Below are 21871 nucleotides of genomic sequence, written 5' to 3'. Positions count from 1 at the left end.
GTGGAAGCGACCCGAGTGCCCATCCATCCAGGAGTGCATCAATAAAATGTGGCGCGTGGACACCACGGAGTGCCATTCGGCTGTGAGGAGCAGCGGTGAGAGGGCGCCTCTCGTGTTCTCCTGGCCAGAGCTGGAACCCGTTCCAGTAGGCCAGGTATCCCAAGAATGGACACACGAGCACCACGTGAGCGCGCTCACCAGCAAATTGGTACGAACGGATGGACGCCTAAGTGGACAGAGAGGAATCACCTTCATCGGGTGGGTGTCGGGCGGGTGGGGGGAGGGGAGGGGCATACACATCCATTAGGCATGGGGTGGGTGCGCACCGACTGGGGGATGGGCGCACTTGAAGCTCTGACCCGAGGGGGGAGGCTTGGAGAGGGCAAGGCACCCGACCTTAACATTGGTACCCCCACAATACGCTGGAACAACATGAGAGGTATATGAATAAGAACACAGGGGGGGCCGGGCGCGGTGGCTCACGCCTGTAATCCTAGCTCTCTGGGAGGCCGAGGCGGGCGGATTGCTCCAGGTCAGGAGTTCGAAACCAGCCTGAGCAAGAGCGAGACCCCGTCTCTACTAAAAATAGAAAGAAATTAATTGGCCAACTAATATATATAGAAAAACACAGCCGGGCGTGGTGGTGCATGCCTGTAGTCCCAACTACTCGGGAGGCTGAGGCAGCAGGATTGCTTGAGCCCGGAGATTGAGGTTGCTGTGAGCTAGGCTGACGCCATGGCACTCACTCTAGCCTGGGCAGCAAAACGAGACTCTGTCTCAAAAAAAAAAAAAAAAAAAAGAACGCAGGGAGGAGGGGGGCACGGGCAACACATGTCACCTGAATACTTGTACTCCCATCATCTGCTTGAAGAGAGAGAGAAAAGAAAATGCAATCCTAGAGGTAAGAGACACTTTTTAAAAATCATGAATCCGAAGAGAAAAGTAAAAGGAGGCCTGTGGAGCAGGTCTGGGTGTGACTCCGGATCCCCCAACATCAGGTGCCACCACCAAAGATTCCTGCGTGTAGCCCATAGAACCCCAAAAGCAACGGGACGAGTTCTGGTCACATACTCCCTCAAAATGACATCCTGGCCTTCTTCTGGAACTCCCTCCCCTCTCAGACTCTCAAGGTTTCCTCCAGCGTGTCGGTTCCCACAGAGCAGACCTTTGGTCTGAGACCTGACAGTCCAGATGCCACGCATGCTGCCGCGTGGCGGCGGTGTCGCGGCTTGGGACAAGAGGAGGCCCCACGGTGCGGGCTGGGGCGCCAGGCACCGCGCGGGCGCTGAGGGTGGGGGTGACCCCCACCCCGGGCCGCCGCCGCGCTCCCAGAAAGGGGACAAAAAAAAAAAAAAAAAAAAGCAGCAGCCTGTGGCACCCGGTATTCCCAGGCGGTCTCCCATCCAAGTACTAACCGGGCCCGACCCTGCTTAGCTTCCCAGACCAGACGAGATCGGGGGCGTTCAGGGTGGTGTGGCCCTAGACGGCGGCGGAGGGCGCCCCTGCCCCGCTCAAGAAGCCGAGCCTCTCTGGGCTTCCCCGCCGCCGCCTCCCGCGCCGGGCCGGGCCGGTTGAGTTCCCCGGCCGGGTCCCGCGGGCTCCCAGGGACGAGGGTGATGGGCGGGGCGGGGCGGGGCGGGGCGGGGCGGGGGCTGTCTCTCTATACACACACACACACACTCACACTCACTCACACTCACACAAGATGCGCCTCCACGGTTGGACTAGCCAAGGTGGAGCCCTCCCAGCCCCCCTCGTCTCCTCGCCCGGCCTCCTTCACCTACCCGCTGCCCACCCCCAGCGCGTCGCTGCCTGCCGCTGACTGCGCACGCGCGGGACGCTCGCCCTTTGACCCCAGCCAGGGGCCGCCCTCCCCCACAACCCCTTTCAGCTGCGCCCGCCCCCTAGCCCTGTGGGTGGGCTGCCGCCTATTCCCCCGGGCCAGGGCTGGGGCACAGCCAGTGTATGGGGCGTCTCTCTCTGGGGATGTGTCCCATGGGTGGGGTGGGGTGGCGTGGTTTGGGGGGCGCTGAAGAAATCAGTCCCCTCCATCTGCTACCTCTGGAAAACGCCCAAGCCCGTGGAGAACTGCCGGCACCGCTTCGTGGGGGCCGGGACCCTCCTCCGTGTCCTCCTGTGGCCCAGTCCAAGGGGCCTGGGCCTGGCCGGGGCTGCATTGGACCCCGACCACCCTGGCGTGTGGACTCGCTAAAAATCGGCCATTAGATATTGGATTCCAGCTTCCTGGAGGTCATTTCAATAATGAGTGCACCGGAAAGAGTTTCCTAATCCATCTGTGAGGGTGGCAACTGAAAGAGAATTTGAAAGCTGACAGAATAGGCGAGGGAAGGCATAGGAGATTTCCACACCCAGCAAGGAAGACTTTCCCGAAATGGAAGAAAGAAACGAGCAAACAGAGACACCGGTAGCCCGCCCGGAAAAGAGTCTGCCCCTTAGAGAAAGCACCCTGACCAGGTTCACCCGTGGGTGGGTGGCGAGCTAGCGGCGTTCAGAAGAGCGAGGCCCGCAGTCTGTGCGGAAGACACCTGCGCTCGGGTGTGTGTGGCGGCGCGATTCACAAGCAGCTCTAGACGTTAAACCAAGGAGAAGCCAGGGAGTTCCCAACGCCCCAGGTGTCCTCAGCCCACGACTGGCTGCTGTGGGAATGCGAAGCCCGGCTCCTTGTCTCAGAGCGGGGTTCCCAGGAGGATCAGGCTGAAGCTGGGACTCGGCCTCAAAGTGTCCCCTCGCATGGCCACCCCCTTCCCCTTCCTGCTCCTCTACTCCTGGTGCCCCTCCATCCAGGGGCCAGACCTTAAAGAGTCACCGCAAGAGAATCCTGGTCCCAAAGGAGCCTTCTGGGGGACCGGTGCTGAGAGAGGTTGTGGGCATGGCCCGCTGGGGCTCTGCCCGACCCAGGGCTGAGAGATGCCACCTCCCAGCTCTGGGTCCCTGCAGGAAGTGTTGGCAAGCACAGGGCCGGTCCTCCAAAGGCCCAGGTGCAGGGAGCCCAGGCCAAGCAGCCTGTGGAAGAAGCCACTTGCCGTGCTACCCCGGGAACAGGACTGCAGGCCCCGGCCCTTCCCACCTCCTCCTCCTCCTCCTCCTCCTCCCCCCCCGCCCCCCCCCACAGGGCACAGGGCTCAGAGACACCTCAGACTCTTGCTACCCAAAGTGCAAAGGGCATCAGTTGCTCCTCCAACCCCCCCGCCCAGCAGACCACGTTGTCCAGCCAGCCCCCGGGCCTCCCTGGGGTGCCCAGCACAAAAGTGCAGACACCCACCGGACCCTCAATCTCAGTTTTCGGATGTTTTTGCCACTCTAAGGACCCGCAGGCCAGCTGGGCCTTCGGGCAGGACAGAGAGCCCCGGAATCCGACGTGGAGAGCTGCGTGGAGAGCTGCGTGTACGTCCCCATCAGGAGGCGGTCCCCACCTCCGCGGCTCTCCCCTTGCGGGGAGCGGCAGCCCAGCCGGCAGCCGCAGGGCCTCAGGGAAGACACCAGGCTGGGCCCCCGCGGCACAGCGGGGGCACGTCCCCCGCACTCACGCGACTTAGGGACGGCTGCTGGAGACTGCTGCGGCCACCCTGCTGCCGGGTTTCTGGTGGGCTTCCTGGAAGCAGCGTCCACACCAAGCCCTTGGAAGGCCCAGGCGACGGAGGAGCCGGTCAGGCAGGGGCCCAGGACGGTGAGAGGCCGGGCGGGCGGGAAGGAGCATGTCAGGCAGGGGCAGAGGACGGTGACAGGCCGGGCGGGGAGGAGCCGGTCAGGCGGGGGCCCAGGACAGTGACGGGCCTGGCCGGGGAGGAGTGCGTCAGGCAGGGGCAGAGGAGACGGGCTGGGTAAGGGTTAGGGTGACAGTTAGGGCACAATTCACAATCGCAAAGACGTGGAAGCGACCCGAGTGCCCATCCATCCAGGAGTGCATCAATAAAATGTGGCGCGTGGACACCACGGAGTGCCATTCGGCTGTGAGGAGCAGCGGTGAGAGGGCGCCTCTCGTGTTCTCCTGGCCAGAGCTGGAACCCGTTCCAGTAGGCCAGGTATCCCAAGAATGGACACACGAGCACCACGTGAGCGCGCTCACCAGCAAATTGGTACGAACGGATGGACGCCTAAGTGGACAGAGAGGAATCACCTTCATCGGGTGGGTGTCGGGCGGGTGGGGGGAGGGGAGGGGCATACACATCCATTAGGCATGGGGTGGGTGCGCACCGACTGGGGGATGGGCGCACTTGAAGCTCTGACCCGAGGGGGGAGGCTTGGAGAGGGCAAGGCACCCGACCTTAACATTGGTACCCCCACAATACGCTGGAACAACATGAGAGGTATATGAATAAGAACACAGGGGGGGCCGGGCGCGGTGGCTCACGCCTGTAATCCTAGCTCTCTGGGAGGCCGAGGCGGGCGGATTGCTCCAGGTCAGGAGTTCGAAACCAGCCTGAGCAAGAGCGAGACCCCGTCTCTACTAAAAATAGAAAGAAATTAATTGGCCAACTAATATATATAGAAAAACACAGCCGGGCGTGGTGGTGCATGCCTGTAGTCCCAACTACTCGGGAGGCTGAGGCAGCAGGATTGCTTGAGCCCGGAGATTGAGGTTGCTGTGAGCTAGGCTGACGCCATGGCACTCACTCTAGCCTGGGCAGCAAAACGAGACTCTGTCTCAAAAAAAAAAAAAAAAAAAAGAACGCAGGGGGGAGGGGGGCACGGGCGTGACATGTCACCTGAATACTTGTACTCCCATCATCTGCTTGAAGAGAGAGAGAAAAGAAAATGCAATCCTAGAGGTAAGAGACACTTTTTAAAAATAATGAATCCGAAGAGAAAAGTAAAAGGAGGCCTGTGGAGCAGGTCTGGGTGTGACTCCGGATCCCCCAACATCAGGTGCCACCACCAAAGATTCCTGCGTGTAGCCCATAGAACCCCAAAAGCAACGGGACGAGTTCTGGTCACATACTCCCTCAAAATGACATCCTGGCCTTCTTCTGGAACTCCCTCCCCTCTCAGACTCTCAAGGTTTCCTCCAGCGTGTCGGTTCCCACAGAGCAGACCTTTGGTCTGAGACCTGACAGTCCAGATGCCACGCATGCTGCCGCGTGGCGGCGGTGTCGGGGCTTGGGACAAGAGGAGGCCCCACGGTGCGGGCTGGGGCGCCAGGCACCGCGCGGGCGCTGAGGGTGGGGGTGACCCCCACCCCGGGCCGCCGCCGCGCTCCCAGAAAGGGGACAGAACAAGAGGCCAAAAAAAAAAAAAAAAAAAAAAAAAACCAGCAGCCTGTGTCACCCGGTATTCCCAGGCGGTCTCCCATCCAAGTGCTAACCGGGCCCGACCCTGCTTAGCTTCCCAGAGCAGACGAGATCGGGGGCGTTCAGGGTGGTGTGGCCCTAGACGGCGGCGGCGGAGGGCGCCCCTGCCCCGCTCAAGAAGCCGAGCCTCTCTGGGCTTCCCCGCCGCCGCCTCCCGCGCCGGGCCGGGCCGGTTGAGTTCGCCGGCCGGGTCCCGCGGGCTCCCAGGGACGAGGGTGATGGGCGGGGCGGGGCGGGGCGGGGGCTGTCTCTCTATACACACACACACACACACTCACACTCACTCACACCCACACAAGATGCGCCTCCACGGCTGGACTCGCCAAGGTGGAGCCCTCCCAGCCCCCCTCGTCTCCTCGCCCGGCCTCCTTCACCTACCCGCTGCCCACCCCCAGCGCGTCGCTGCCTGCCGCTGACTGCGCACGCGCGGGACGCTCGCCCTTTGACCCCAGCCAGGGGCCGCCCTCCCCCACAACCCCTTTCAGCTGCGCCCGCCCCCTAGCCCTGTGGGTGGGCTGCCGCCTATTCCCCCGGGCCAGGGCTGGGGCACAGCCAGTGTATGGGGCGTCTCTCTCTGGGGATGTGTCCCATGGGTGGGGTGGGGTGGCGTGGTTTGGGGGGCGCTGAAGAAATCAGTCCCCTCCATCTCCTACCTCTGGAAAACGCCCAAGCCCGTGGAGAACTGCCGGCACCGCTTCGTGGGGGCCGGGACCCTCCTCCGTGTCCTCCTGTGGCCCAGTCCAAGGGGCCTGGGCCTGGCCGGGGCTGCATTGGACCCCGACCACCCTGGCGTGTGGACTCGCTAAAAATCGGCCATTAGATATTGGATTCCAGCTTCCTGGAGGTCATTTCACTAATGAGTGCACCGGAAAGAGTTTCCTAATCCATCTGTGAGGGTGGCAACTGAAAGAGAATTTGAAAGCTGACAGAATAGGCGAGGGAAGGCATAGGAGATTTCCACACCCAGCAAGGAAGACTTTCCCGAAATGGAAGAAAGAAACGAGCAAACAGAGACACCGGTAGCCCGCCCGGAAAAGAGTCTGCCCCTTAGAGAAAGCACCCTGACCAGGTTCACCCGTGGCTGGGTGGCGAGCTAGCGGCGTTCAGAAGAGCGAGGCCCGCAGTCTGTGCGGAAGACACCTGCGCTCGGGTGTGTGTGGCGGCGCGATTCACAAGCAGCTCTAGACGTTAAACCAAGGAGAAGCCAGGGAGTTCCCAACGCCCCAGGTGTCCTCAGCCCACGACTGGCTGCTGTGGGAATGCGAAGCCCGGCTCCTTGTCTCAGAGCGGGGTTCCCAGGAGGATCAGGCTGAAGCTGGGACTCGGCCTCAAAGTGTCCCCTCGCATGGCCACCCCCTTCCCCTTCCTGCTCCTCTACTCCTGGTGCCCCTCCATCCAGGGGCCAGACCTTAAAGAGTCACCGCAAGAGAATCCTGGTCCCAAAGGAGCCTTCTGGGGGACCGGTGCTGAGAGAGGTTGTGGGCATGGCCCGCTGGGGCTCTGCCCGACCCAGGGCTGAGAGATGCCACCTCCCAGCTCTGGGTCCCTGCAGGAAGTGTTGGCAAGCACAGGGCCGGTCCTCCAAAGGCCCAGGTGCAGGGAGCCCAGGCCAAGCAGCCTGTGGAAGAAGCCACTTGCCGTGCTACCCCGGGAACAGGACTGCAGGCCCCGGCCCTTCCCACCTCCTCCTCCTCCTCCTCCTCCTCCCCCCCCGCCCCCCCCCACAGGGCACAGGGCTCAGAGACACCTCAGACTCTTGCTACCCAAAGTGCAAAGGGCATCAGTTGCTCCTCCAACCCCCCCGCCCAGCAGACCACGTTGTCCAGCCAGCCCCCGGGCCTCCCTGGGGTGCCCAGCACAAAAGTGCAGACACCCACCGGACCCTCAATCTCAGTTTTCGGATGTTTTTGCCACTCTAAGGACCCGCAGGCCAGCTGGGCCTTCGGGCAGGACAGAGAGCCCCGGAATCCGACGTGGAGAGCTGCGTGTACGTCCCCATCAGGAGGCGGTCCCCACCTCCGCGGCTCTCCCCTTGCGGGGAGCGGCAGCCCAGCCGGCAGCCGCAGGGCCTCAGGGAAGACACCAGGCTGGGCCCCCGCGGCACAGCGGGGGCACGTCCCCCGCACTCACGCGACTTAGGGACGGCTGCTGGAGACTGCTGCGGCCACCCTGCTGCCGGGTTTCTGGTGGGCTTCCTGGAAGCAGCGTCCACACCAAGACCTTGGAAGGCCCAGGCGACGGAGGAGCCGGTCAGGCAGGGGCCCAGGACGGTGAGAGGCCGGGCGGGCGGGAAGGAGCATGTCAGGCAGGGGCAGAGGACGGTGACAGGCCGGGCGGGGAGGAGCCGGTCAGGCGGGGGCCCAGGACAGTGACGGGCCTGGCCGGGGAGGAGTGCGTCAGGCAGGGGCAGAGGAGACGGGCTGGGTAAGGGTTAGGGTGACAGTTAGGGCACAATTCACAATCGCAAAGACGTGGAAGCGACCCGAGTGCCCATCCATCCAGGAGTGCATCAATAAAATGTGGCGCGTGGACACCACGGAGTGCCATTCGGCTGTGAGGAGCAGCGGTGAGAGGGCGCCTCTCGTGTTCTCCTGGCCAGAGCTGGAACCCGTTCCAGTAGGCCAGGTATCCCAAGAATGGACACACGAGCACCACGTGAGCGCGCTCACCAGCAAATTGGTACGAACGGATGGACGCCTAAGTGGACAGAGAGGAATCACCTTCATCGGGTGGGTGTCGGGCGGGTGGGGGGAGGGGAGGGGCATACACATCCATTAGGCATGGGGTGGGTGCGCACCGACTGGGGGATGGGCGCACTTGAAGCTCTGACCCGAGGGGGGAGGCTTGGAGAGGGCAAGGCACCCGACCTTAACATTGGTACCCCCACAATACGCTGGAACAACATGAGAGGTATATGAATAAGAACACAGGGGGGGCCGGGCGCGGTGGCTCACGCCTGTAATCCTAGCTCTCTGGGAGGCCGAGGCGGGCGGATTGCTCCAGGTCAGGAGTTCGAAACCAGCCTGAGCAAGAGCGAGACCCCGTCTCTACTAAAAATAGAAAGAAATTAATTGGCCAACTAATATATATAGAAAAACACAGCCGGGCGTGGTGGTGCATGCCTGTAGTCCCAACTACTCGGGAGGCTGAGGCAGCAGGATTGCTTGAGCCCGGAGATTGAGGTTGCTGTGAGCTAGGCTGACGCCATGGCACTCACTCTAGCCTGGGCAGCAAAACGAGACTCTGTCTCAAAAAAAAAAAAAAAAAAAAAGAACGCAGGGGGGAGGGGGGCACGGGCGTGACATGTCACCTGAATACTTGTACTCCCATCATCTGCTTGAAGAGAGAGAGAAAAGAAAATGCAATCCTAGAGGTAAGAGACACTTTTTAAAAATAATGAATCCGAAGAGAAAAGTAAAAGGAGGCCTGTGGAGCAGGTCTGGGTGTGACTCCGGATCCCCCAACATCAGGTGCCACCACCAAAGATTCCTGCGTGTAGCCCATAGAACCCCAAAAGCAACGGGACGAGTTCTGGTCACATACTCCCTCAAAATGACATCCTGGCCTTCTTCTGGAACTCCCTCCCCTCTCAGACTCTCAAGGTTTCCTCCAGCGTGTCGGTTCCCACAGAGCAGACCTTTGGTCTGAGACCTGACAGTCCAGATGCCACGCATGCTGCCGCGTAGCGGCGGTGTCGGGGCTTGGGACAAGAGGAGGCCCCACGGTGCGGGCTGGGGCGCCAGGCACCGCGCGGGCGCTGAGGGTGGGGGTGACCCCCACCCCGGGCCGCCGCCGCGCTCCCAGAAAGGGGACAGAACAAGAGGCCAAAAAAAAAAAAAAAAAAAAAAAGCAGCAGCCTGTGGCACCCGGTATTCCCAGGCGGTCTCCCATCCAAGTACTAACCGGGCCCGACCCTGCTTAGCTTCCCAGACCAGACGAGATCGGGGGCGTTCAGGGTGGTGTGGCCCTAGACGGCGGCGGAGGGCGCCCCTGCCCCGCTCAAGAAGCCGAGCCTCTCTGGGCTTCCCCGCCGCCGCCTCCCGCGCCGGGCCGGGCCGGTTGAGTTCCCCGGCCGGGTCCCGCGGGCTCCCAGGGACGAGGGTGATGGGCGGGGCGGGGCGGGGCGGGGCGGGGCGGGGGCTGTCTCTCTATACACACACACACACACACTCACACTCACTCACACCCACACAAGATGCGCCTCCACGGCTGGACTCGCCAAGGTGGAGCCCTCCCAGCCCCCCTCGTCTCCTCGCCCGGCCTCCTTCACCTACCCGCTGCCCACCCCCAGCGCGTCGCTGCCTGCCGCTGACTGCGCACGCGCGGGACGCTCGCCCTTTGACCCCAGCCAGGGGCCGCCCTCCCCCACAACCCCTTTCAGCTGCGCCCGCCCCCTAGCCCTGTGGGTGGGCTGCCGCCTATTCCCCCGGGCCAGGGCTGGGGCACAGCCAGTGTATGGGGCGTCTCTCTCTGGGGATGTGTCCCATGGGTGGGGTGGGGTGGCGTGGTTTGGGGGGCGCTGAAGAAATCAGTCCCCTCCATCTCCTACCTCTGGAAAACGCCCAAGCCCGTGGAGAACTGCCGGCACCGCTTCGTGGGGGCCGGGACCCTCCTCCGTGTCCTCCTGTGGCCCAGTCCAAGGGGCCTGGGCCTGGCCGGGGCTGCATTGGACCCCGACCACCCTGGCGTGTGGACTCGCTAAAAATCGGCCATTAGATATTGGATTCCAGCTTCCTGGAGGTCATTTCACTAATGAGTGCACCGGAAAGAGTTTCCTAATCCATCTGTGAGGGTGGCAACTGAAAGAGAATTTGAAAGCTGACAGAATAGGCGAGGGAAGGCATAGGAGATTTCCACACCCAGCAAGGAAGACTTTCCCGAAATGGAAGAAAGAAACGAGCAAACAGAGACACCGGTAGCCCGCCCGGAAAAGAGTCTGCCCCTTAGAGAAAGCACCCTGACCAGGTTCACCCGTGGGTGGGTGGCGAGCTAGCGGCGTTCAGAAGAGCGAGGCCCGCAGTCTGTGCGGAAGACACCTGCGCTCGGGTGTGTGTGGCGGCGCGATTCACAAGCAGCTCTAGACGTTAAACCAAGGAGAAGCCAGGGAGTTCCCAACGCCCCAGGTGTCCTCAGCCCACGACTGGCTGCTGTGGGAATGCGAAGCCCGGCTCCTTGTCTCAGAGCGGGGTTCCCAGGAGGATCAGGCTGAAGCTGGGACTCGGCCTCAAAGTGTCCCCTCGCATGGCCACCCCCTTCCCCTTCCTGCTCCTCTACTCCTGGTGCCCCTCCATCCAGGGGCCAGACCTTAAAGAGTCACCGCAAGAGAATCCTGGTCCCAAAGGAGCCTTCTGGGGGACCGGTGCTGAGAGAGGTTGTGGGCATGGCCCGCTGGGGCTCTGCCCGACCCAGGGCTGAGAGATGCCACCTCCCAGCTCTGGGTCCCTGCAGGAAGTGTTGGCAAGCACAGGGCCGGTCCTCCAAAGGCCCAGGTGCAGGGAGCCCAGGCCAAGCAGCCTGTGGAAGAAGCCACTTGCCGTGCTACCCCGGGAACAGGACTGCAGGCCCCGGCCCTTCCCACCTCCTCCTCCTCCTCCTCCTCCTCCCCCCCCGCCCCCCCCCACAGGGCACAGGGCTCAGAGACACCTCAGACTCTTGCTACCCAAAGTGCAAAGGGCATCAGTTGCTCCTCCAACCCCCCCGCCCAGCAGACCACGTTGTCCAGCCAGCCCCCGGGCCTCCCTGGGGTGCCCAGCACAAAAGTGCAGACACCCACCGGACCCTCAATCTCAGTTTTCGGATGTTTTTGCCACTCTAAGGACCCGCAGGCCAGCTGGGCCTTCGGGCAGGACAGAGAGCCCCGGAATCCGACGTGGAGAGCTGCGTGTACGTCCCCATCAGGAGGCGGTCCCCACCTCCGCGGCTCTCCCCTTGCGGGGAGCGGCAGCCCAGCCGGCAGCCGCAGGGCCTCAGGGAAGACACCAGGCTGGGCCCCCGCGGCACAGCGGGGGCACGTCCCCCGCACTCATGCGACTTAGGGACGGCTGCTGGAGACTGCTGCGGCCACCCTGCTGCCGGGTTTCTGGTGGGCTTCCTGGAAGCAGCGTCCACACCAAGCCCTTGGAAGGCCCAGGCGACGGAGGAGCCGGTCAGGCAGGGGCCCAGGACGGTGAGAGGCCGGGCGGGCGGGAAGGAGCATGTCAGGCAGGGGCAGAGGACGGTGACAGGCCGGGCGGGGAGGAGCCGGTCAGGCGGGGGCCCAGGACAGTGACGGGCCTGGCCGGGGAGGAGTGCGTCAGGCAGGGGCAGAGGAGACGGGCTGGGTAAGGGTTAGGGTGACAGTTAGGGCACAATTCACAATCGCAAAGACGTGGAAGCGACCCGAGTGCCCATCCATCCAGGAGTGCATCAATAAAATGTGGCGCGTGGACACCACGGAGTGCCATTCGGCTGTGAGGAGCAGCGGTGAGAGGGCGCCTCTCGTGTTCTCCTGGCCAGAGCTGGAACCCGTTCCAGTAGGCCAGGTATCCCAAGAATGGACACACGAGCACCACGTGAGCGCGCTCACCAGCAAATTGGTACGAACGGATGGACGCCTAAGTGGACAGAGAGGAATCACCTTCATCGGGTGGGTGTCGGGCGGGTGGGGGGAGGGGAGGGGCATACACATCCATTAGGCATGGGGTGGGTGCGCACCGACTGGGGGATGGGCGCACTTGAAGCTCTGACCCGAGGGGGGAGGCTTGGAGAGGGCAAGGCACCCGACCTTAACATTGGTACCCCCACAATACGCTGGAACAACATGAGAGGTATATGAATAAGAACACAGGGGGGGCCGGGCGCGGTGGCTCACGCCTGTAATCCTAGCTCTCTGGGAGGCCGAGGCGGGCGGATTGCTCCAGGTCAGGAGTTCGAAACCAGCCTGAGCAAGAGCGAGACCCCGTCTCTACTAAAAATAGAAAGAAATTAATTGGCCAACTAATATATATAGAAAAACACAGCCGGGCGTGGTGGTGCATGCCTGTAGTCCCAACTACTCAGGAGGCTGAGGCAGCAGGATTGCTTGAGCCCGGAGATTGAGGTTGCTGTGAGCTAGGCTGACGCCATGGCACTCACTCTAGCCTGGGCAGCAAAACGAGACTCTGTCTCAAAAAAAAAAAAAAAAAAAAGAACGCAGGGGGGAGGGGGGCACGGGCGTGACATGTCACCTGAATACTTGTACTCCCATCATCTGCTTGAAGAGAGAGAGAAAAGAAAATGCAATCCTAGAGGTAAGAGACACTTTTTAAAAATAATGAATCCGAAGAGAAAAGTAAAAGGAGGCCTGTGGAGCAGGTCTGGGTGTGACTCCGGATCCCCCAACATCAGGTGCCACCACCAAAGATTCCTGCGTGTAGCCCATAGAACCCCAAAAGCAACGGGACGAGTTCTGGTCACATACTCCCTCAAAATGACATCCTGGCCTTCTTCTGGAACTCCCTCCCCTCTCAGACTCTCAAGGTTTCCTCCAGCGTGTCGGTTCCCACAGAGCAGACCTTTGGTCTGAGACCTGGGAGTCCAGATGCCACGCATGCTGCCGCGTAGCGGCGGTGTCGGGGCTTGGGACAAGAGGAGGCCCCACGGTGCGGGCTGGGGCGCCAGGCACCGCGCGGGCGCTGAGGGTGGGGGTGACCCCCACCCCGGGCCGCCGCCGCGCTCCCAGAAAGGGGACAGAACAAGAGGCCAAAAAAAAAAAAAAAAAAAAAAAAAACCAGCAGCCTGTGTCACCCGGTATTCCCAGGCGGTCTCCCATCCAAGTACTAACCGGGCCCGACCCTGCTTAGCTTCCCAGAGCAGACGAGATCGGGGGCGTTCAGGGTGGTGTGGCCCTAGACGGCGGCGGCGGAGGGCGCCCCTGCCCCGCTCAAGAAGCCGAGCCTCTCTGGGCTTCCCCGCCGCCGCCTCCCGCGCCGGGCCGGGCCGGTTGAGTTCGCCGGCCGGGTCCCGCGGGCTCCCAGGGACGGGGGTGATGGGCGGGGCGGGGCGGGGCGGGGGCTGTCTCTCTATACACACACACACACACACTCACACTCACTCACACCCACACAAGATGCGCCTCCACGGCTGGACTCGCCAAGGTGGAGCCCTCCCAGCCCCCCTCGTCTCCTCGCCCGGCCTCCTTCACCTACCCGCTGCCCACCCCCAGCGCGTCGCTGCCTGCCGCTGACTGCGCACGCGCGGGACGCTCGCCCTTTGACCCCAGCCAGGGGCCGCCCTCCCCCACAACCCCTTTCAGCTGCGCCCGCCCCCTAGCCCTGTGGGTGGGCTGCCGCCTATTCCCCCGGGCCAGGGCTGGGGCACAGCCAGTGTATGGGGCGTCTCTCTCTGGGGATGTGTCCCATGGGTGGGGTGGGGTGGCGTGGTTTGGGGGGCGCTGAAGAAATCAGTCCCCTCCATCTCCTACCTCTGGAAAACGCCCAAGCCCGTGGAGAACTGCCGGCACCGCTTCGTGGGGGCCGGGACCCTCCTCCGTGTCCTCCTGTGGCCCAGTCCAAGGGGCCTGGGCCTGGCCGGGGCTGCATTGGACCCCGACCACCCTGGCGTGTGGACTCGCTAAAAATCGGCCATTAGATATTGGATTCCAGCTTCCTGGAGGTCATTTCACTAATGAGTGCACCGGAAAGAGTTTCCTAATCCATCTGTGAGGGTGGCAACTGAAAGAGAATTTGAAAGCTGACAGAATAGGCGAGGGAAGGCATAGGAGATTTCCACACCCAGCAAGGAAGACTTTCCCGAAATGGAAGAAAGAAACGAGCAAACAGAGACACCGGTAGCCCGCCCGGAAAAGAGTCTGCCCCTTAGAGAAAGCACCCTGACCAGGTTCACCCGTGGGTGGGTGGCGAGCTAGCGGCGTTCAGAAGAGCGAGGCCCGCAGTCTGTGCGGAAGACACCTGCGCTCGGGTGTGTGTGGCGGCGCGATTCACAAGCAGCTCTAGACGTTAAACCAAGGAGAAGCCAGGGAGTTCCCAACGCCCCAGGTGTCCTCAGCCCACGACTGGCTGCTGTGGGAATGCGAAGCCCGGCTCCTTGTCTCAGAGCGGGGTTCCCAGGAGGATCAGGCTGAAGCTGGGACTCGGCCTCAAAGTGTCCCCTCGCATGGCCACCCCCTTCCCCTTCCTGCTCCTCTACTCCTGGTGCCCCTCCATCCAGGGGCCAGACCTTAAAGAGTCACCGCAAGAGAATCCTGGTCCCAAAGGAGCCTTCTGGGGGACCGGTGCTGAGAGAGGTTGTGGGCATGGCCCGCTGGGGCTCTGCCCGACCCAGGGCTGAGAGATGCCACCTCCCAGCTCTGGGTCCCTGCAGGAAGTGTTGGCAAGCACAGGGCCGGTCCTCCAAAGGCCCAGGTGCAGGGAGCCCAGGCCAAGCAGCCTGTGGAAGAAGCCACTTGCCGTGCTACCCCGGGAACAGGACTGCAGGCCCCGGCCCTTCCCACCTCCTCCTCCTCCTCCTCCTCCTCCCCCCCCGCCCCCCCCCACAGGGCACAGGGCTCAGAGACACCTCAGACTCTTGCTACCCAAAGTGCAAAGGGCATCAGTTGCTCCTCCAACCCCCCCGCCCAGCAGACCACGTTGTCCAGCCAGCCCCCGGGCCTCCCTGGGGTGCCCAGCACAAAAGTGCAGACACCCACCGGACCCTCAATCTCAGTTTTCGGATGTTTTTGCCACTCTAAGGACCCGCAGGCCAGCTGGGCCTTCGGGCAGGACAGAGAGCCCCGGAATCCGACGTGGAGAGCTGCGTGTACGTCCCCATCAGGAGGCGGTCCCCACCTCCGCGGCTCTCCCCTTGCGGGGAGCGGCAGCCCAGCCGGCAGCCGCAGGGCCTCAGGGAAGACACCAGGCTGGGCCCCCGCGGCACAGCGGGGGCACGTCCCCCGCACTCACGCGACTTAGGGACGGCTGCTGGAGACTGCTGCGGCCACCCTGCTGCCGGGTTTCTGGTGGGCTTCCTGGAAGCAGCGTCCACACCAAGCCCTTGGAAGGCCCAGGCGACGGAGGAGCCGGTCAGGCAGGGGCCCAGGACGGTGAGAGGCCGGGCGGGCGGGAAGGAGCATGTCAGGCAGGGGCAGAGGACGGTGACAGGCCGGGCGGGGAGGAGCCGGTCAGGCGGGGGCCCAGGACAGTGACGGGCCTGGCCGGGGAGGAGTGCGTCAGGCAGGGGCAGAGGAGACGGGCTGGGTAAGGGTTAGGGTGACAGTTAGGGCACAATTCACAATCGCAAAGACGTGGAAGCGACCCGAGTGCCCATCCATCCAGGAGTGCATCAATAAAATGTGGCGCGTGGACACCACGGAGTGCCATTCGGCTGTGAGGAGCAGCGGTGAGAGGGCGCCTCTCGTGTTCTCCTGGCCAGAGCTGGAACCCGTTCCAGTAGGCCAGGTATCCCAAGAATGGACACACGAGCACCACGTGAGCGCGCTCACCAGCAAATTGGTACGAACGGATGGACGCCTAAGTGGACAGAGAGGAATCACCTTCATCGGGTGGGTGTCGGGCGGGTGGGGGGAGGGGAGGGGCATACACATCCATTAGGCATGGGGTGGGTGCGCACCGACTGGGGGATGGGCGCACTTGAAGCTCTGACCCGAGGGGGGAGGCTTGGAGAGGGCAAGGCACCCGACCTTAACATTGGTACCCCCACAATACGCTGGAACAACATGAGAGGTATATGAATAAGAACACAGGGGGGGCCGGGCGCGGTGGCTCACGCCTGTAATCCTAGCTCTCTGGGAGGCCGAGGCGGGCGGATTGCTCCAGGTCAGGAGTTCGAAACCAGCCTGAGCAAGAGCGAGACCCCGTCTCTACTAAAAATAGAAAGAAATTAATTGGCCAACTAATATATATAGAAAAACACAGCCGGGCGTGGTGGTGCATGCCTGTAGTCCCAACTACTCGGGAGGCTGAGGCAGCAGGATTGCTTGAGCCCGGAGATTGAGGTTGCTGTGAGCTAGGCTGACGCCATGGCACTCACTCTAGCCTGGGCAGCAAAACGAGACTCTGTCTCAAAAAAAAAAAAAAAAAAAAAGAACGCAGGGGGGAGGGGGGCACGGGCGTGACATGTCACCTGAATACTTGTACTCCCATCATCTGCTTGAAGAGAGAGAGAAAAGAAAATGCAATCCTAGAGGTAAGAGACACTTTTTAAAAATAATGAATCCGAAGAGAAAAGTAAAAGGAGGCCTGTGGAGCAGGTCTGGGTGTGACTCCGGATCCCCCAACATCAGGTGCCACCACCAAAGATTCCTGCGTGTAGCCCATAGAACCCCAAAAGCAACGGGACGAGTTCTGGTCACATACTCCCTCAAAATGACATCCTGGCCTTCTTCTGGAACTCCCTCCCCTCTCAGACTCTCAAGGTTTCCTCCAGCGTGTCGGTTCCCACAGAGCAGACCTTTGGTCTGAGACCTGACAGTCCAGATGCCACGCATGCTGCCGCGTAGCGGCGGTGTCGGGGCTTGGGACAAGAGGAGGCCCCACGGTGCGGGCTGGGGCGCCAGGCACCGCGCGGGCGCTGAGGGTGGGGGTGACCCCCACCCCGGGCCGCCGCCGCGCTCCCAGAAAGGGGACAGAACAAGAGGCCAAAAAAAAAAAAAAAAAAAAAAAGCAGCAGCCTGTGGCACCCGGTATTCCCAGGCGGTCTCCCATCCAAGTACTAACCGGGCCCGACCCTGCTTAGCTTCCCAGACCAGACGAGATCGGGGGCGTTCAGGGTGGTGTGGCCCTAGACGGCGGCGGAGGGCGCCCCTGCCCCGCTCAAGAAGCCGAGCCTCTCTGGGCTTCCCCGCCGCCGCCTCCCGCGCCGGGCCGGGCCGGTTGAGTTCCCCGGCCGGGTCCCGCGGGCTCCCAGGGACGGGGGTGATGGGCGGGGCGGGGCGGGGCGGGGCGGGGGCTGTCTCTCTATACACACACACACACACACTCACACTCACTCACACCCACACAAGATGCGCCTCCACGGCTGGACTCGCCAAGGTGGAGCCCTCCCAGCCCCCCTCGTCTCCTCGCCCGGCCTCCTTCACCTACCCGCTGCCCACCCCCAGCGCGTCGCTGCCTGCCGCTGACTGCGCACGCGCGGGACGCTCGCCCTTTGACCCCAGCCAGGGGCCGCCCTCCCCCACAACCCCTTTCAGCTGCGCCCGCCCCCTAGCCCTGTGGGTGGGCTGCCGCCTATTCCCCCGGGCCAGGGCTGGGGCACAGCCAGTGTATGGGGCGTCTCTCTCTGGGGATGTGTCCCATGGGTGGGGTGGGGTGGCGTGGTTTGGGGGGCGCTGAAGAAATCAGTCCCCTCCATCTCCTACCTCTGGAAAACGCCCAAGCCCGTGGAGAACTGCCGGCACCGCTTCGTGGGGGCCGGGACCCTCCTCCGTGTCCTCCTGTGGCCCAGTCCAAGGGGCCTGGGCCTGGCCGGGGCTGCATTGGACCCCGACCACCCTGGCGTGTGGACTCGCTAAAAATCGGCCATTAGATATTGGATTCCAGCTTCCTGGAGGTCATTTCACTAATGAGTGCACCGGAAAGAGTTTCCTAATCCATCTGTGAGGGTGGCAACTGAAAGAGAATTTGAAAGCTGACAGAATAGGCGAGGGAAGGCATAGGAGATTTCCACACCCAGCAAGGAAGACTTTCCCGAAATGGAAGAAAGAAACGAGCAAACAGAGACACCGGTAGCCCGCCCGGAAAAGAGTCTGCCCCTTAGAGAAAGCACCCTGACCAGGTTCACCCGTGGGTGGGTGGCGAGCTAGCGGCGTTCAGAAGAGCGAGGCCCGCAGTCTGTGCGGAAGACACCTGCGCTCGGGTGTGTGTGGCGGCGCGATTCACAAGCAGCTCTAGACGTTAAACCAAGGAGAAGCCAGGGAGTTCCCAACGCCCCAGGTGTCCTCAGCCCACGACTGGCTGCTGTGGGAATGCGAAGCCCGGCTCCTTGTCTCAGAGCGGGGTTCCCAGGAGGATCAGGCTGAAGCTGGGACTCGGCCTCAAAGTGTCCCCTCGCATGGCCACCCCCTTCCCCTTCCTGCTCCTCTACTCCTGGTGCCCCTCCATCCAGGGGCCAGACCTTAAAGAGTCACCGCAAGAGAATCCTGGTCCCAAAGGAGCCTTCTGGGGGACCGGTGCTGAGAGAGGTTGTGGGCATGGCCCGCTGGGGCTCTGCCCGACCCAGGGCTGAGAGATGCCACCTCCCAGCTCTGGGTCCCTGCAGGAAGTGTTGGCAAGCACAGGGCCGGTCCTCCAAAGGCCCAGGTGCAGGGAGCCCAGGCCAAGCAGCCTGTGGAAGAAGCCACTTGCCGTGCTACCCCGGGAACAGGACTGCAGGCCCCGGCCCTTCCCACCTCCTCCTCCTCCTCCTCCTCCTCCCCCCCCGCCCCCCCCCACAGGGCACAGGGCTCAGAGACACCTCAGACTCTTGCTACCCAAAGTGCAAAGGGCATCAGTTGCTCCTCCAACCCCCCCGCCCAGCAGACCACGTTGTCCAGCCAGCCCCCGGGCCTCCCTGGGGTGCCCAGCACAAAAGTGCAGACACCCACCGGACCCTCAATCTCAGTTTTCGGATGTTTTTGCCACTCTAAGGACCCGCAGGCCAGCTGGGCCTTCGGGCAGGACAGAGAGCCCCGGAATCCGACGTGGAGAGCTGCGTGTACGTCCCCATCAGGAGGCGGTCCCCACCTCCGCGGCTCTCCCCTTGCGGGGAGCGGCAGCCCAGCCGGCAGCCGCAGGGCCTCAGGGAAGACACCAGGCTGGGCCCCCGCGGCACAGCGGGGGCACGTCCCCCGCACTCACGCGACTTAGGGACGGCTGCTGGAGACTGCTGCGGCCACCCTGCTGCCGGGTTTCTGGTGGGCTTCCTGGAAGCAGCGTCCACACCAAGACCTTGGAAGGCCCAGGCGACGGAGGAGCCGGTCAGGCAGGGGCCCAGGACGGTGAGAGGCCGGGCGGGCGGGAAGGAGCATGTCAGGCAGGGGCAGAGGACGGTGACAGGCCGGGCGGGGAGGAGCCGGTCAGGCGGGGGCCCAGGACAGTGACGGGCCTGGCCGGGGAGGAGTGCGTCAGGCAGGGGCAGAGGAGACGGGCTGGGTAAGGGTTAGGGTGACAGTTAGGGCACAATTCACAATCGCAAAGACGTGGAAGCGACCCGAGTGCCCATCCATCCAGGAGTGCATCAATAAAATGTGGCGCGTGGACACCACGGAGTGCCATTCGGCTGTGAGGAGCAGCGGTGAGAGGGCGCCTCTCGTGTTCTCCTGGCCAGAGCTGGAACCCGTTCCAGTAGGCCAGGTATCCCAAGAATGGACACACGAGCACCACGTGAGCGCGCTCACCAGCAAATTGGTACGAACGGATGGACGCCTAAGTGGACAGAGAGGAATCACCTTCATCGGGTGGGTGTCGGGCGGGTGGGGGGAGGGGAGGGGCATACACATCCATTAGGCATGGGGTGGGTGCGCACCGACTGGGGGATGGGCGCACTTGAAGCTCTGACCCGAGGGGGGAGGCTTGGAGAGGGCAAGGCACCCGACCTTAACATTGGTACCCCCACAATACGCTGGAACAACATGAGAGGTATATGAATAAGAACACAGGGGGGGCCGGGCGCGGTGGCTCACGCCTGTAATCCTAGCTCTCTGGGAGGCCGAGGCGGGCGGATTGCTCCAGGTCAGGAGTTCGAAACCAGCCTGAGCAAGAGCGAGACCCCGTCTCTACTAAAAATAGAAAGAAATTAATTGGCCAACTAATATATATAGAAAAACACAGCCGGGCGTGGTGGTGCATGCCTGTAGTCCCAACTACTCGGGAGGCTGAGGCAGCAGGATTGCTTGAGCCCGGAGATTGAGGTTGCTGTGAGCTAGGCTGACGCCATGGCACTCACTCTAGCCTGGGCAGCAAAACGAGACTCTGTCTCAAAAAAAAAAAAAAAAAAAAAGAACGCAGGGGGGAGGGGGGCACGGGCGTGACATGTCACCTGAATACTTGTACTCCCATCATCTGCTTGAAGAGAGAGAGAAAAGAAAATGCAATCCTAGAGGTAAGAGACACTTTTTAAAAATAATGAATCCGAAGAGAAAAGTAAAAGGAGGCCTGTGGAGCAGGTCTGGGTGTGACTCCGGATCCCCCAACATCAGGTGCCACCACCAAAGATTCCTGCGTGTAGCCCATAGAACCCCAAAAGCAACGGGACGAGTTCTGGTCACATACTCCCTCAAAATGACATCCTGGCCTTCTTCTGGAACTCCCTCCCCTCTCAGACTCTCAAGGTTTCCTCCAGCGTGTCGGTTCCCACAGAGCAGACCTTTGGTCTGAGACCTGACAGTCCAGATGCCACGCATGCTGCCGCGTAGCGGCGGTGTCGGGGCTTGGGACAAGAGGAGGCCCCACGGTGCGGGCTGGGGCGCCAGGCACCGCGCGGGCGCTGAGGGTGGGGGTGACCCCCACCCCGGGCCGCCGCCGCGCTCCCAGAAAGGGGACAGAACAAGAGGCCAAAAAAAAAAAAAAAAAAAAAAAGCAGCAGCCTGTGGCACCCGGTATTCCCAGGCGGTCTCCCATCCAAGTACTAACCGGGCCCGACCCTGCTTAGCTTCCCAGACCAGACGAGATCGGGGGCGTTCAGGGTGGTGTGGCCCTAGACGGCGGCGGAGGGCGCCCCTGCCCCGCTCAAGAAGCCGAGCCTCTCTGGGCTTCCCCGCCGCCGCCTCCCGCGCCGGGCCGGGCCGGTTGAGTTCCCCGGCCGGGTCCCGCGGGCTCCCAGGGACGGGGGTGATGGGCGGGGCGGGGCGGGGCGGGGCGGGGGCTGTCTCTCTATACACACACACACACACACTCACACTCACTCACACCCACACAAGATGCGCCTCCACGGCTGGACTCGCCAAGGTGGAGCCCTCCCAGCCCCCCTCGTCTCCTCGCCCGGCCTCCTTCACCTACCCGCTGCCCACCCCCAGCGCGTCGCTGCCTGCCGCTGACTGCGCACGCGCGGGACGCTCGCCCTTTGACCCCAGCCAGGGGCCGCCCTCCCCCACAACCCCTTTCAGCTGCGCCCGCCCCCTAGCCCTGTGGGTGGGCTGCCGCCTATTCCCCCGGGCCAGGGCTGGGGCACAGCCAGTGTATGGGGCGTCTCTCTCTGGGGATGTGTCCCATGGGTGGGGTGGGGTGGCGTGGTTTGGGGGGCGCTGAAGAAATCAGTCCCCTCCATCTCCTACCTCTGGAAAACGCCCAAGCCCGTGGAGAACTGCCGGCACCGCTTCGTGGGGGCCGGGACCCTCCTCCGTGTCCTCCTGTGGCCCAGTCCAAGGGGCCTGGGCCTGGCCGGGGCTGCATTGGACCCCGACCACCCTGGCGTGTGGACTCGCTAAAAATCGGCCATTAGATATTGGATTCCAGCTTCCTGGAGGTCATTTCACTAATGAGTGCACCGGAAAGAGTTTCCTAATCCATCTGTGAGGGTGGCAACTGAAAGAGAATTTGAAAGCTGACAGAATAGGCGAGGGAAGGCATAGGAGATTTCCACACCCAGCAAGGAAGACTTTCCCGAAATGGAAG

The 21871-nt window shown here is 62.7% G+C and overlaps 6 pseudogenes; all 6 read right to left on the bottom strand.

Moving 5' to 3' along the window:
- Positions 1-1366: 1366 nt before the first annotated feature.
- LOC142863299 (uncharacterized) lies at positions 1367-1485 on the bottom strand (annotated as a pseudogene).
- A 3789-nt stretch (positions 1486-5274) lies between these two features.
- Positions 5275-5393, bottom strand: LOC142863367 (uncharacterized; annotated as a pseudogene).
- Positions 5394-9163: 3770 nt separating this feature from the next.
- Positions 9164-9282, bottom strand: LOC142863298 (uncharacterized; annotated as a pseudogene).
- A 3779-nt stretch (positions 9283-13061) lies between these two features.
- LOC142863354 (uncharacterized) lies at positions 13062-13180 on the bottom strand (annotated as a pseudogene).
- Positions 13181-16950: 3770 nt separating this feature from the next.
- On the bottom strand, positions 16951-17069 carry LOC142863297 (uncharacterized; annotated as a pseudogene).
- A 3772-nt stretch (positions 17070-20841) lies between these two features.
- Positions 20842-20960, bottom strand: LOC142863296 (uncharacterized; annotated as a pseudogene).
- Positions 20961-21871: the final 911 nt, after the last annotated feature.

This window comes from Microcebus murinus, chromosome 21, assembly GCF_040939455.1.
Source record: "Microcebus murinus isolate Inina chromosome 21, M.murinus_Inina_mat1.0, whole genome shotgun sequence".
In the NCBI taxonomy this organism is placed as follows: Eukaryota; Metazoa; Chordata; class Mammalia; order Primates; family Cheirogaleidae; genus Microcebus; species Microcebus murinus.
Note: the sequence above shows the minus strand (reverse complement) of the source record. Positions and strands in the feature narration are given on the sequence as shown.